This window comes from Bos javanicus, chromosome 14 (assembly GCF_032452875.1).
Source record: "Bos javanicus breed banteng chromosome 14, ARS-OSU_banteng_1.0, whole genome shotgun sequence".
Lineage (NCBI taxonomy): Eukaryota > Metazoa > Chordata > Mammalia > Artiodactyla > Bovidae > Bos > Bos javanicus.
The window spans coordinates 14,913,363-14,929,116 of record NC_083881.1 but is presented as its reverse complement, the minus strand read 5'-3'; the positions used below and the strand labels follow the sequence as shown (position 1 = coordinate 14,929,116).

The 15,754-nt window shown below is 46.9% G+C and overlaps 1 long non-coding RNA gene across 1 annotated transcript in view; it reads left to right on the top strand.

The window, feature by feature from the left end:
- Positions 1-15,754, top strand: part of LOC133260359 (uncharacterized) — a 57,275-nt gene continuing 41,521 nt past the window's right edge. Inside the window, exon 1 of the long non-coding RNA XR_009740783.1 lies at positions 1-15,348. This is a non-coding gene — a long non-coding RNA (uncharacterized LOC133260359). The remainder of the gene's footprint in view (positions 15,349-15,754) is intronic.

The window sequence follows — 15,754 nt, the reverse complement described above, 5'->3', positions numbered from 1 at the left end:
TGAGTGGGTGGGTGGGTGGATGAGGGGATGGATGAGTGGGAGGTGGGTGGGTGGGAGAGTGGATCATTGGGTGGGTCAGCGAATGGATGGGTGTGTGGATGAGTGAGTGGAGGCATGTCCTCCAGCAACTCAGAGCCTATTGGGCCTCCGAGTCAGAGAGCCAAGAACACAGAAGCAGGAATCTTGTGATTGGGGTCTCTTCCTAGTTCTGAAGCCCTTTCACTATATGACTTTCAACAAGCAGATCTGCAACTCTCATTCTCATTTGCTCATCTTTAAATAGGAGCAAGCTCCGGGAGCTGCTAATGGACAGGGAAGTCTGGTGTGCTGCAGTCCATGTGATCACAAAGAGTCAAAGGGTCAGACATGACTGAGCTATTGAACTGACTGAAATAGGAGTGATGCTCTTTGATTTCTTCAGCCCCTCCAGGTGCTCTTCTGTAAAAACAGACTGATTCTGTGATTCTGTGAAAACAGGCCCCTAAGACAATCTTCGTCAGAGGGATCACCAGGATAGCTTTAGGCTTCCTTTTAAAACTAGGCACAGGCATAGTGAAATTAGGATGAAAATTTCATTCTGGATGAGAAAAGACATTGTAGCAATGAAGATTATGGAAATGGTTTTTCAACATAACTTTGGCTGGGGGAGGGAGGGTAATTTGATTAACCATCGTCCTTCTCTCTCAAAAAAAAAAAAAAAAAACCAAAAGAAACAGAAGGAATTTCATCACCAGCCCCTGGGAACTGCCCACATTAGAGTTCAGTGGATTCTTTGAAGATCCTGGTAGCAGTCAATGACTTAGTGGTTCCTAGCAGAGGTAGGAAAAGGGAAAGTGTTAGTTGCTCAGTGTTGTCCAACTCTTTGTGATCCCCTGGACTGTAGCCCACCAGGCTTCTCTGTCCATGGAATAGGCAAGGATGCTGGAATGGGTAGCCATTCCCTTCTCCAGGGGATCTTTCCAACCCAGGAATTGAACCAGTGTCTGCTGCATTGCAGGTGGATTCTTTACCATCTGAGCCACCAGGAAAGCCCGGGAAAAGACAAATTCAGTTCAGTCACTAAGTCATGTCCGACTCTTTGTAACCCCATGGACTGCAGCATGCCAGGCTTCCCTGTCCGTCACCAACTCCCAGAGCTTGCTCAAACTCATGTCCATCGAGTCGGTGATGCCATCAAACCGTCTTATCCTCTGATGTTCCCCTCTCCTCCTGCCTTTGATCTTCCCCAGCATCAGGGTCTTTTCCAATGAGTCAGTTCTTCACATCAAGTGGCCAAAGTATTGGAACTTCAGCTTCAGCATCAATCCTTCCAATGGATATTCAGGACTGATTTCCTTTAGGATTGACTGGTCTGATCTCCTTGCAGTCAAAGGGACTCTCAAGAGTCTTCTCCAACATCACAGTTCAAAAGCATTAATTCTTCGGCGGTCAGCCTTCATTATGGTCCAACTCTCACATCCATACATGACTACTGGAAAAATGGTAGATTTGACTAGATGGACTACTGTAAGCAAAGTAATGTCTCTGCTTTTTAATATGCTGTCTAAGTTGGTCATAGCTTTTCTTCCGAGGAACAAGTGTCTGTTAATTTCATGGCTGCAGTCACCATCTGCAGTGACTTTGGAGCCCAAGAAAATGCAGCCAAATTTCACAGCTCAGTCCTGCTAGAAGCTTTACAGTACACATCTCACTTTGTTTCAGGAACCCTGTAAAGTGAACCATCTGTTCCCATTTAACAGATGTGGGACAGTGTGGCTGGACAGTGAGTCCAAGTTCACAGAGTGAGTGGACTGGACCCTAACCTGGGCCCGTGTGGCTCCAGATCTTTGCCTTTTCCAGTCCTGTGCTGTCTACTTTGTGTCTGATATGCTAGACCAGCAGCACAATTTCTTCTTTTTGGAGCAGCTCTTGTGCTGGGAGATGTTTTGCCAGGAGGTGTATAGTATTCGGGGTTAATCCTGGTTTTGGTCTAGAATTTCTACTCACTGAGATTTATCAATAGAGTGCTGATGGTGTACTATGAGTCCTGCTAAATGCCTCACATGAATTAACAAATAATTACCTCATAGTATCCCTATAAAGAAGTATTGGTATCATTCCCTTTTTATACAGAAAGAGACTGAGGTTCAGAGAGAATGAGGGATTTACCCCAAGTCACCCAGCACAGCATTCATCCAGAGTCCTTAAACATGAAGGCTTCCTGCCTCTTTGTTTTCAGAACCGGAAGACTTTGTAAATGATTTTGTCCTAAATGCAATGTGGTATCCCGGAACAGACAAAAGGACATCGGTGAGAAAATGAGTGAAATCCATGTAAAGTCTGGAGTTCAATCAGTAATAATGTGCCACTGCTGGCTTCTTAGTTGAGACTAAAGTACCGCGGAGATGTAAAATGATATCACTGGGGGAAACCAAGGGAGGGATATTTGGCAATGATTGGTACTATCTTTGCAACTTTTCTGTAAATCTAGAATTATTCTAACGTAAAAAGTTTACCGTAAAGAAAGATTTAGTCCACACTTCTCTCATTTTGGTGGGACACCAAGGCTGAGACTGGGGAAGCCTCTGTCAAAAGGCCACTCTCGACCCAGCTGCCACCACCAGGACTGCCACCCACGGCTCAGCATCCTGGGTGCTGGCTGGCTGCTGTGCGTGACCTTCTAGAAGGTGTCTGGAGCCAAATGAGATGAATGTCAGGCACTTCCATGGAAAGTGCCAGAAACATTTTGGACCCAGGACGTGGCATTTTGAAGAAATAGGTCCTGAGGTCTGGCCTTTGAGGCGGTGACTGAAAGTGTCCCCGGCAGATTTCTCATGTGGCCGCCACCCTCCGTCAGCACCACCAGCTGAGCCAGGCCTATGGCTGTGCCCCTCAGCGATGACCTCAAGGCCACGCCGTGAGCTAGAAGGCGGCAGAAGCAGGCTGGGGTGAGCATGGCTGAGAGGGGGACTTGGCCTCAGCCAGAAGGGGAGGGCCTGTGGGGTCAGGGTTCAAGTGCACGCCAAACAGCTTTCACATCCCTGCTCCACGTCAAGAGGTTGTCTGGCCTCTGGGAGGTGAAGAGCCACCAAACCTGCTGCCTGTGGAGCCGTAGCCCCCAGCCGCCAGGGGCCAGGTTCGCCCACCCTCCAGCCCCCCATTTTATGGTTGGGGAAGCCAAGGCTGAGAGGGGAAAGAACAGCCAATTCGCAGCCAACACTCATCTTGTATTTGAGATTTTCTTTCTAGATAGCTGCAGTTAGAGTTGGTTTCCAGGTTCCCGCTGATCAGTATCATTCTCACTTCTTCACTGGGGAAGTGAATTCGTGGATTACATTTCACAGGTGGCCCCCAAACGCTCCTCACTATGTCTTCAACACACTGCTGGATACCCTGTGCAAGTTATGCATTCAGAAAGAGAGGAATTCAAATGACAGTGGTGATAGGAACCCAGATGGACCGAGTACTCTGTATTTCCCCAACACTGCCTTAGCACTGTATAGGCACAGCCTCGTTCTGTTCTCTTTCTTTCTTTTTCAATGTTTATTTATTTATGACTCTCCAGTTGTGGTGAATGGGCTCTGGAGATTGGTGGACTAGTTGCTCCTTGGCATGTACGATCTTAGTTTCGTGATCAGGGTTCAAATGTATACCCCCTGCACTGGAAGGCAGATTCTTAACCACCGGACCACCAGGGAAGTCCCCTCATTTCATTCATATAACAACTCTGTGTATGAGGGGTTCTTACTGGTCCCATTTTACAGGTGGGTATGTGAAAGCCCAGACAGGGTAAGTAACTTGTTCTGGTCACACAGCTAGAATATGAGATCTCAACTCAGGGAGTCTCACTCTAAAGAATATGCTCTTGATGTGTGGCTAGTCCCCTCCCCCATTTTGGCAGATGTTCATCTTTTATATTTATTCCCACAAATAAATAAAGAGTTCTATCATGTCAGTAAACCCTGGACTCTCCTGGAGAAACCTGAAGAAAGTTTTTTATATTTTGATACTTCCCAGGGCTGGCAGGAGAAAGAGTTTGAACTACAGGGTGAGAGAACCCTGGTGGCGAAACCCAGCTCTGTAGCTAACTAGCTGTATGACCCAGACAGTTCCTGTGAGTGCTCTCTGCCTCAGTTGCAACGATAATGCCATCTGACCCCAAGGGTGGGGTGGTGAGGATTACATGAGGTAAGCCTATTCAGAGCCTGGTTCAAGGTGCCACCTATGCGAAAAGAAGGGAAGTCAGATAGACTTGGATTTGGATCCCAGCCTTGCTCCTTCCTTACAGGGCTTCCCTGGTGGCTCAGTAGTAAAGAATCCGCCTGCCAATGCAGGAGACGCGTGTTCGATCCCTGGGTTGGGAAGATCCCCTGAAGAAGGAAATGGCAACCCACTCCAGCATTCTTGCCTGGAGGGTCCCATAGACAGAGGAACCTGGCAGGCTACAGTCCATAGGGTCACAAAGACTCGGACATGACTTAGCGACTAAACAATAACAACTTGCTCTGTGACCTTTAGCAAGTTGCAAGGTCTCTCTGAGCCATCATTTCCTGATGTATATAATGGATACAAAAATAAGTGTTTTCCAGGGCTGCAGAAATGCCAGGGTGGCGGTGCTCAATGAAACTGCAGGATTGCAGTGTTTTGAGGAGTTGCTGGGTTGCAGGCAGGATGGGTAATAAAAACATGAAGAGCCTGGCCTGGGGTTTCAGTCAAGATTAGTGTTCCCTTTGTCATGGGAGTGCATGCATGAACTCCTCTTTCCTTTCTCGTACACATTCTTTCCCTTCTGGGTTGCAGGCTCACCAGGTCAAAGTGTTGACTGTTCTACAGGACAGTTTGGGGGGGAGGGCCAGTCTCAGGGAGCAGGCCAGCACCCAGACCGTCAGCCTACCCACTTCTTGCTGCCTGGGGGTTGCTGACCTTGGTCTTAGTCAGTGCAGTGAGCAGAGAGCCATTTGACTTCTCTGTTTTGATTCAGCTGGCCAGCTCCTCCAGGGTCTCAGAAACTCACCTTGGGGGCCAGGGAGGACTTGAAACTGCCATTTCACAGATTCCTAAGAGACCTCACTGGGATCCCACAAGAGGAGAGCAAGGAGTAAACAAATTAACCCATGGCCAGTTTGTGCAGAGGCAGGGGTAGCTTAGTCCCAACTAGCAGGGTAGCAAAGTGAGGAAACCAGGGTCCCAGAGGCCCAGGGTTTGCAGTGTGGCTCTAGAACTTACCCGTGGAGGGAACTCACCCACCTCAGCCTCACTCAGTTGCCTTATCTGTGAAATGGGGTTGGAGAGAATTCTCACCTCCTAAGATTGTGCATAGATAAGACCATGCCTGTAAAACATTTCCCACGTGTCTGACATGCATCAAGAGTCTCAGCAAATGTAGGCTATCAATTGTTCTTGTTGTTCAGTCGCTCAGTCGTGTCCAACTTTTTGCAACCTCATGGACTGCAGCATGCCAGACTGCTCTGTCCATCACCAACTCCCGGAGCTTCCTCAAACTTATGTCTATCACATTGGTGATGCCATCCTACCATCTTATCCTCTGTTGTCCCCTTCTCCTCCTGCCTTCAGTCTTTCTCAGCATCAGAGTCTTTTCCAATGAGTTGGCTGTTCACATCAGGTGGCCAAAGTATTGGAGCTTCAGCTTCAACATCAGTTCTTCTAATGAATATTCAGAATTGATTTTCTTTAGGATTAACTGGTTTGATTTCCTTGCAGTCCAAGGGGCTCTCAAAAGTCTTCTCCAACACCACAATTTGATAAATGGGATCAATGATGGCCAAGAGCAGTAAGTAAGTAAGTAAGTAAGTAAATAAGTGAAGTTGCTCAGTTATGTCCGACTCTTTGCGACCCTGTGGACTGTAGCCTACCAGGCTTCTCTGTCCATGGGATTCTCCAGGCAAGAATACTGGAGTGGGTTACCATTTCCTTCTCCAGGGGATTGTCCCGACCCAGGGATCAAACCTGGGTCTCCCGCATTGGAGGCAGACGCTTTAACCTCTGAGCCATCAGGGAAGATAAGTCTATTCATTTAAAAATATGCTTAATGGTGCTTCTCATGCGTTGGGGCAGGGATCTTGTCGAGATGCAGATTCTGTTCATTGGGCTGGGTGGGGCCTAAGACTCTGCATTTTCTACCAGTTTCTGGCTGAAGTTGATGCTGTTGGCCAATTAGAGAAGCAAGAGATTGGAACCCATTTCCAAACAGAGACCTGTTAGGTCTCAATTAAATGAGGTTATTCCTGAAAATGAGTATATGAGTGTGCTAAGTCACTCTTTGCGACCCCGTGAATGGTAGCCCTCCAGGCTTCTCTGTCCATGGGATTCTCCAAGCAAGAATACTGGAGTGGGTTGCTGTGCCTTCCTCCAGGGGATCTTCCTGACCCATGAATAGACCCTCTGTTTCTTTTGTCTCCTGCATTTTCAGGTGGGTTCTTTACCACTAGTGCTACCTGGGAAACCCAATCCAGGAGAAGGGAGTGGAGAGGAACAAATATTATTGAGTAGCTGCTTGGCATTGGATGTGTTGAATGAATTATCTCTTGCAACCCTCACAGCATATATGAAAGATATTATCATCTCCTTTTTTTCTGGTTGGGGAACAGAGACTCAGATGTTGCGTGCTCAGGGTCACAGAGCTCAGTAAAGGACAGGACTGAGATATGGACTTGTCTGCTTACCTTCAATCCCATCTCCTTTCTCGACCTCAGAGGCCACAGCCTGAGCCTAAGAACATAGCTGCAACAGGCCCTCGGTTTCCCGGCTGGCAGAACGAGTGGCCTGGGTGTAAATGTCCTCTGAGTTCCCTCCCCAGCCTCCTGCTGGAAGCGTTTCCTGGTCCGTGTGCTCTCTGCTCTTACTCAGCACTCACTTGGCTGTATCCCCACACAGCTTCCTAATTTGGTGCTGACTCTCTGCTTACTGACGTATCCATGTCACCCTGTCAAGTTGGGAACACCACGGAGCTGCTGGGGCCACTCATCTTCATAACAGCCAGCCAAGCAGTGCAGCGGTGACCAGAATAAACTCCGTACCTGGGCCAAAGGGAACATTTTTCCACACTCCCAGAGATGAGCCTTTCAGCGCCCCTCAGGTGGAGAAGGCCACTTGCATCAACTGGAAGCTCTGCAGAGTCCAATTTCATCTTGGAGCCCAGTCTTGGAGTCTTAACCCTGCAGGGCCTGAGTGCTAAAGGGATTTGTTTGAACCTGTAGGTGGGGAGGGCTTCCCTGGTGGCTCAGTGGTAAAGAAACTGCCTGCCAATGCAAGAGACCCGGGTTCGATCCCTGGGTCAGGAAGATCCCCTGGAAAAGGAAATGGCAACACACTCCAGTATTCTTGCCTGGAGAATTTCATGGACAGAGGAGCCTAGTGGGTTACAGTCCATGGGGTCACAGAGTCAGACATGACTGAGCGAGTAAAAAACAACATAAGTGGAGAGACAGGCAGAGAAACCTACATGCCTCAGGAAGGCTCACACATAACTCCTGAGCTCATAGAGCTGAGGTTCTGAGAACTGGGCAGGTTTTCAGAAGGACGTGTTGGCTAGAGCTAAAATCTCTGGGCTCAAAATCCTGGCTCTTCCACTTTCTAGTATATGATGTTGGGCGATTTATTTAATCTCCCTGAGCCTCCGTCTCCTTTTCTGTGAAATGAGTCTAGGGGCGGTAGTTGTCTGGTAAGGATGCGGTGAGAGCTGCTTGAGTTAATACACAAATAGCCCTTAGAACTGGCACATGGCAGTTCTAAGCATGCGTCTCCTTAAGATGTGAAATCTGTCAGAACAGGGACTTACTTGTTTTTATTGTTGGATACCCGGTACCTGGAAGAATGCCTAGAATGGTGAATGCTCATGAATAGCTGTACAATGGTTGAATCAGAGAGTGTCTAGAGTGGTGGTTTTCCAACTGTGTTCCAAGGAACCCTGGGGTGCCTGGGGCCACTGGGTGGTGAGATGGAGGGAGTGTGAGGGAGAAACAGCTGACGGAGGAGAAGTCAGCCTCATTCTGTTCCTTTTCCCTGCCCAGAGCCTCTCTGATTTATGTGCTGGATATATGATTTTCTACATAAGATTATATTTGGAAGAAGATTTTTGCAGCTGAAAAATTATTTGAAATTATCAATATTCAAAATTTTGTCCTTAGACTGTTCAGTTGTCCTAGGTGAGGGTTAAGAGTGCTGATTTCCTGACTCTACCATCAATTGGCTGAGTCGCATTTTCTTGGGTAAGATCATGCATTTTATTTTATTATTTATTTAATAAAGCAACTGCATTATTCATTTATTTGTGTATTTTTGGGTGCTCTGGCTCTTTGCTGCTGTGCCTGGGCTTTGTCTAGTTGCAGTGCTCGGGCTTCTCTTTGTGGGGGCTTCTCTGTTGCACAGCATGGGCTCTGGCGCATGGGCTCAGTAATTGTGGCACATGGGCTTGGTTGCCCCACGGCATGTGGAATCTTCCCGAAACAGGATTGAAGCCCTGTCCCCTGCATCGGCAGGAAGATTCTTAACCCTGGACCACTAGGGAAGTCCCAGAGCATGCATTTAAGTCGGTTTCTTGGTGGATTCCTATTCATGCTTATGTCCAAAGAACACGCTTCTATTCATTTTACAACTGGGGAAGTTGAGACCTTGTCACATGAAGTGCCTGGGTCAGGGTCTCCTAGGCTGGTGTAAAGGGGGTCTTAACTTCAAGACCAGTGCTCTTTTCATGTTGCAACTTCTGTGAGTCTTAAAAGGCAAGGCTCTTGGAGAAACCCTGTCCCAGATTATGAGAGGGGGTGTTGGAGGGAGACAGGGCCACTCCATACTATCTTGGTTTTATGGGAAGTTTCCACCTCTAGCAGCTTTGCTTTGCCTGCACACACTCCAGGGTAGGCACAGAGGGTGTTGGAATGGAAGAAAAAGTGAATGAAAAATGAGAGTCTTATGGAGAGATAGAAACAAAACATATACAGTGTCATTGCAGGTGGTCTAAGCTCTGGGAAGAAAATCAAACTAGGTAAGGGATACAGAGTGATAGGTTGAGGGACTCTTCTAGACAGAATGGGGACAGAAGGTCTCTCCTGAGGAGGTGACTTTGAATAGAGACCCAAGGGATATGGGAGATGGAGTCGCCTAGTAGAAGAACCTTTCAGATAAAGAGAAGAGCAAAGGCAAAGGCCTTGAGATAGGGAAGTGCTTGGTGTGTTTGAGGACCTTTAAGGATTGTTTGAGGCTTAAGTAAAACAATGGGTGTAAATTTCATAGTGGCTGCTGCACACTGGCTCTTACTATTATTGATGTCATTTTACCTTCATGATGAGGACAAGTTTCAACAGATTTACGTTTTATTTTATTCTCCTTTTTGTTATTTAAAAGTCATATTTGGGACTTCCCTGGTAGTCTGGTGGCTAAGACTCCATGCTTCCAATAGAGGGGGACTGTGTTCAATCTCTGGTCAGGGAACTGGATCCTATGTGGTGCAACAAAGAGTTTGCACGCCACTACTAAAAGATTCCCCCATGCTGCAACTAAAACTTGGTGCAGTCAAATAAATAAAATTAAAAAATAAAAAGATCATATTCATTGACGTATAATTTCCCTACAGTAAAATTCACCCTTGTCTGGTATACACAGGAATGAGATTTGACAAATGCTTCCCCTTGTATGAGTCCCACCACAATCAGGATTTCGAACATTTCTGTCACCATAAAAATTCCCTTGTGCCTTTTGTAGCAAATCTCCTTGTTTTTCCATTGTTGCTGTTCAGTCGCTCAGTCATATCTGACTCTTTGTGATTCCATGGACTGCAGCACACCAGGCCTCTCTGTCCATCACCAACTCCCGGAGATTGCTCAAACTCATATGCATTGAGTTGGTGATCTTTATCCTCTGTCATCCCCTTCTCCTCCTGCCTTCTTCCCCAGCATCAGGGTCTTTTCTAATGAGTCAGTTCTTCTCATCAGGTGGCCAAAGGGTTGCAGCTTCAGCATTGGTCCTTCCAGTGAATATTCAGGACTGATTTCCTTTAGGATTGACTGGTTGGATCTCCTTGGAGTCCAAGGGACTCTCAAGAGTCTTCTCCAATACCACAGTTCAAAAGCATCAATCCTTTGGTGCTCAGCCTTCTTATTGGTCCAACTCTCACATTCATACATGACTACTGAAAAAACCATAACTTTGACTAGATGGACCTTTGTCAGCAAAGTAATGTCTCCGTTTTTTAATATGCTGACTAGGTTGGCCATAGCTTTTCTTTCAAGGAGCAAGCATCTTTTAATTTCATGGCTGCAGTCACCATCTGCAGTCATTTTGGAGCCCAAGAAAATAAAGGCTATTTTCATTGTTTCCCCATCTTGTGCTTCATCCAGCCCAGCATTTCACATAATGCCCTCTGTATATAAGTTAAATAAGCTTTGTTTCTCTATGCTGCTGCTAAGTTGCTTCAGTCGTGTCTGACTCTGTGCGACCCCATAGACGTCTGGCAGCCCACCAGGCTCCCCGTCCCTGGGATTCTCCAGGCAAGAACACTGGAGTGGGTTGCCATTTCCCTCTCCAGTGCATGAAAGTGAAAAGTGAAAGTGAAGTCGCTCAGTCGTGTACGACTCTCAGCGACCCCATGGACTGCAGCCCACCAGGCTCCTCCATCCATGGGATTTTCCAGGCAAGAGTACTGGAGTGGGGTGCCACTGCCTTCTCTGTTGTTTCTCTATAGCCCCTAGCAATCATTAATCTATTTCTGTCTCTAGAGATTCAGAATCATGTAGATGTAAACTTTTGGGTCTGCTTTCTTTCACTTAGCAGAATGCTTCTGAGATTTCTTTACGCTGTTGTATATCTCCTAATTTGTTCTTTTTTATTGCTGAGTAGTATTCCATTGTGTGGATGGAAACCTTTTGTTTATCTCTTTGCCAGTTGAAGGACATCTGGGTTGTTTCCAATTTGGGGTTATTACGAGTAAAGCTGCTATCAATATTCATGTACATGTCTTTGTGAAGTGAAACTGTTGGCTCATTTGCTTCACTTGATAAGGAATCACTGAACTGCTTTCCAGAGTGCTTATACTATAATATTTTGCATCCCCATTAGCAAAGTATGAGCATTCCAGTTGCTCTGCATCTTCACCAAGACTTTGTATTGTCATCTAACTACTTAATTAGTCAATTAATTAATATTTTAGTCATCCTAGTAGACATGTAGGGGTAGCTCACTGTGGTTTTAAATTCCACTCCCCTAATATCTAATGAGGTCTGGCATGTTTTCCAGTGCTTATTTGCCATCTCTTCTTTGGTGAACTATCCGCTCAACTGTTTTGCCTATTTTTCAGTTGGGATGTTTGTTTCCTTACTGACTTGTAGGAATTCTTTTCATATTCCAGATGCAAGTTCTTTATCCAATACATGTTGTGCAAATACATGGTTCCTCCCTGAATGTAACTTGTCTTTTCATGTTCCTAAAGAATGTTTTTTGAGGAGGTGAAGTTTTACATTTTTTTTAAAGCCCAATTTACCCCCTTTTTTCTTTTATGGTTTCTGTACTTTCTAAGAAAAGTTTTGCCTAGCTCAATGTTATAGAGATTTTATCCTACTTTTATTTTCCTGTAAAAGTTTTACAGTTTTAGATTTTATATTCGGGTCAATGATCCATCTTGAGATTGGGTGAACTTTCATACATGATGTGAGCTAAAGGTTAAGGCTTTTTTTTTTTTTTAATTTTGATTGGCCAGTTTTTCCAGCACCATTGATTGAAAGATCTGCTTTACTGAATGATGTAAAACTTTGCCCACCGTTCCACATAACATACTTTTTAGTCCAGCGTGAGTGATGGCTGAGAAGGGCTGAAGGTACAGATTGAGGGGAGCCTCGTGGAAGAAGTGGGGCTCCAAGTCACGTACCAAGTAGCCCACACGGTAACAAACAGCAAGTACCTTCAAGATGAAATTGCCAGCTCCAAAGCAGGGAGCAGGCCAGCTGGGGAGGCGCCTGGTCTGTGTTTCTCTTGGTGTTTCTCAGAGATTTGTACTCGTCTTGCGTAAACTGCAGATTAGGAAAGCGTTAGGTAACAAGAGGGTGACTGGAGAGTATTACACACCAGCCTGGCATGGGGCCACGGAATGCAGCCTGCAGGGACAGCCATGCCCAGCAAGTCAGATAGAGCTGCAACCGAGATGGGACGGTGTTTCTTTTCCTTCCTGCAGCCGCAAGGCAGCCTCTGCTGGATCTGGCTGTTCTCTGGAGCTTCAATATCTCACAGCTTCTGGAGGTGACAATGGGACAAGAAGGCCTTGGGAGCCATGAAGTTCATTTCACTTTAAGGAGATGAGGAAAACATTTAGAAATGTAAGAGAAATGAACAAATTGACCAATATAGTTGGAGTCATTGGCATCCCTCTGTGATTGATAGATCAAGCAGGCAGAAAATCATTAGGACAGAGATGATCTAAACAGAACGGCCCAACCTGATACGATTATTACTGCAGTAATACTAGCCTCATATAATGAATTAAGAAGGGCTCCTCGGCTTTTATTTTTTGGAAAAAATTGTGGAGAATCTGTATCCTTTCTTCCTTTAATGTTTGGTGTAATTTACTAGTGAAAGCATCTAGTGACCGTGGTGATGTTTTTTTTGGAAGGTTTTGACTATTGACTCAGTTTTCAAAATGAATATAGATATTAAAATTACCTATTAAAAATAAAGGAAGGAGGTATGGTGCAGAGGCTTTGCCCAGAGGAAAGTTAGCAACAAATAAAAATTCATTCCGGTCCTCCTGCATGCATCCTGCCCCTCACTCCCAGTCCCCACAACGCTGCCCTTCGTCAGACCACTCAGATATCTGATGCTCAAATGTTTGGGAAGCATCTGCTTCGAGCTCCCAAAGTCTCCCATTTGTAGGGGCTACATATGATCCCTGCCCTCTAGGTTTTTACACTCAAACCGTGGAGGATGTGAATTCACCTGGTTAAAGGTGAAAAGGAGGCTGACCTTCACTGAGGGTCTCCTCTGTACCAGACACTGTGTCAGGGGGTCCAAAGGTTATTGGGTTTATTCCTGCAGTAACTCTGTGAGGCTGAGATGGTCATCCTCATTTTCTGTTGTGACAACTGGGGCTCAGAGAAGTTAAGACATTTACCCAGGATTGCACAGCTAGATGTGTCAGAGCCAGGGTGTGAACCCAAGACAGTCAGACCCCAGAGCCTGTGGACTTCCACTAATCATGTTGCCACACTGTGTGTCAAGAACTCAGCTGGGGCCTGTGGGGGTCACAGAGCAGAACAAGCCTTAGGGTCACCTACAGGCCCTTGCTATCTGGTGAAGGGAGAACAGATTTAACTATGATATTGAGATAACGTAGACAGCGCCATGGGGCTCGGGGGGCGGGGTGTGGGTAGCATTTGTGGAGGAGGGTGGCATGTCAGAGGGGTTCTGGAGGACAGAAGCCTGTGCTCTGCAGATATGGGGCTGGGGAAGCAGACACTGGAGGGAGAGAACATGGAGGGAATCATAACAGCACATCATTCTATGGCAAGACCCGTCATGCTTTGCGAATTTGAACTCATTAAATCCTTAACAGCAGTCCTAGGAGGCAGATATTTTTATTATCTTTGTTTCACGGAAGGCCAGAAAGGCTGAATAGTTTGCCTGTGGTCACACAACTGGCAGATGGTAGAGCAGGTAGAAACCCAGCCTCTGGAGGGGGAAGTGAAGTCAGCCAGGAGTGTCATATTTGCGGGGGCAGCAGGGAGGAGGGTCAGACTGAAAAGGGAGGCTGGGGCTGGCTCCCAGAGTTCACATGCCAGGCAGGGGAATCTGGCCTTTGTCCTGCTGCCTTGGTGAGCTCAGGGAGGCCTTGAGGTAGGGGAGTGAAGTCAGCAAGCTGTGTTTAGGCAGATGACTCTGGTGGAAGGCTGTGGAATGCGTGAGAGGAGGAAAGGTTGTAGGTGGGTGGTGGCATGGGAGGCTGCCATCCTTACTCTGGAGGGCACCAAGCCTGCATCAGGGCTAGCTGTGGCAGAGGGGACTTGCCCAGCTGCAGGCTATCATCGGAAACTGGTGAGCTGTGATGTGTGCTCAGACCATGAAGGACAGCAGTGTGGCATTAAAGGTCGTGCTGCGTGTGCGTACCAAATCGCTTCACTTGTGTCCGACTCTTTGCGACCTATGGGCTGTAGCCCACCAAGCTCCTCTGTCCATGGGATTTTCCAGGCGAGAATACTGGGGTGGGTTGCCGTTTCCTTCTCCAGGGGATCTTACTGACCCAGGGATCGAACCTGCGTCTCTAACGTCTCCTGCATTGGCAGGCAGATGCTTTACCACTAGCGCCACCTGGGAAGCTGTGCTGTGTGGTGTCCATGCAGATGCCATCCTTGGCCTGGAGATCGGACCCCAGTGGGACAGACTGGCTGAAGACAGCTTCAAGGCAGAGGACAATCTCTTCGGAGGATGGACAGATGGAAGGAGGAAGCTGTGTACAAGGGTTTCCACTGTCTTTTTTTTTTTTTTTTCTGGCCCCAAAGTCCTCCCGGTGCGTGGGATCTTAGTTCCCCAACCAGGGGTCCGAACCTGCACCCCCTGCAGTAAAGTGTGAAGTCTTAACCACTGGGCCGCCAGAGAAGTCCTGGTTGCCACTGTCTTGCTGGCCTCATCCGCCCACTGGGGATGCTACCACCTGTCTGCCTCGGAGGGTTCACAAGCATGCTTTGAAGGCCAAATGAAACAATGCTTGTAAAGTGCTTGAGGAGTGGTTGTCTGTGCCTAGATACTGAAGGGGCTTGGTACAGCACCCCCGGGGAGCTGGGGAGTGTCTGGTAGCTGAGGGATGTTCCCCACTTAGCAGACACACTGCCTTCCGGTGACCTGGAAGGGGGACTGCTGTGCCCTTTACTGACGGCAGGCTCACTCCCTTTCTACAGGAGCAGTGACTGGAGAAAGGCTTTCCACCTTGGAGGAGGGGAAACCTAGATGCCAAACAAAAGAACTCTTAGTCTTACTTAATTCACCAAACCTTGAGAGCAGGATGCCAGGTTTGGGGTGTGGCTGTGATTTGTGTCCGGTCCTTGGCTTCCAGAGGCTCTCAGTTTATCAGCAGATACAACCCAGCTGGGATAGAGCGTTCCTGTCCCCTTTTAGGAAGATTGCACATCATTGCCCATGTTTAACACCCATGGGGCAGTTTCACTTGTTTTGAACAATGATCATTGAAAAGGATGAATGTATATTACTTCTCAGTGGAGGCAAATACCTTATTAAAAGTCAGTACCTTATTTAACATGATTTTGTTTTTTCTTTCTCATGATGACCAGTGATGTTCCCAAAATGGGATGCTCTGTCCAGTTGGGTTCCAGAGTGAAGCTGACCAGAGGAGCAAGCAATCTTTGCTGGACACGTAGGGTGAGTGAAAAGTAGGTCTGGGTTCTTACAAGGCACCGAGAATCAGGGGAAGCTTGTTGCAGCAGCATAACCTGGCTCAAGCTGACTAATACATCAGGAAACAGTCCTACCTCAGTGGAGCGGGAATTTCTGGAAATTATCGTGTTCCATGGGAACACAGAGAAGGCAAGGAGGGAACAAAGATTAACCCTGTAGAGAGAAGTCTCTGATGGTTTCTACTTTTGACTTGGTACTTATTTATGTTTTCTAATAAATTTGCAAGGTAGGAAGAGTTATCCTCATTTTTCAGGTAAGGGACTTTCGGCTCAGAGATGTTAAATTTCTCAGTGTCATTCAGCTTGCCATGCATGGAGATGTCATTTAATTTAGTTCTCTCTGCTACCTACGCCCTATTTTTTTTTTTTTT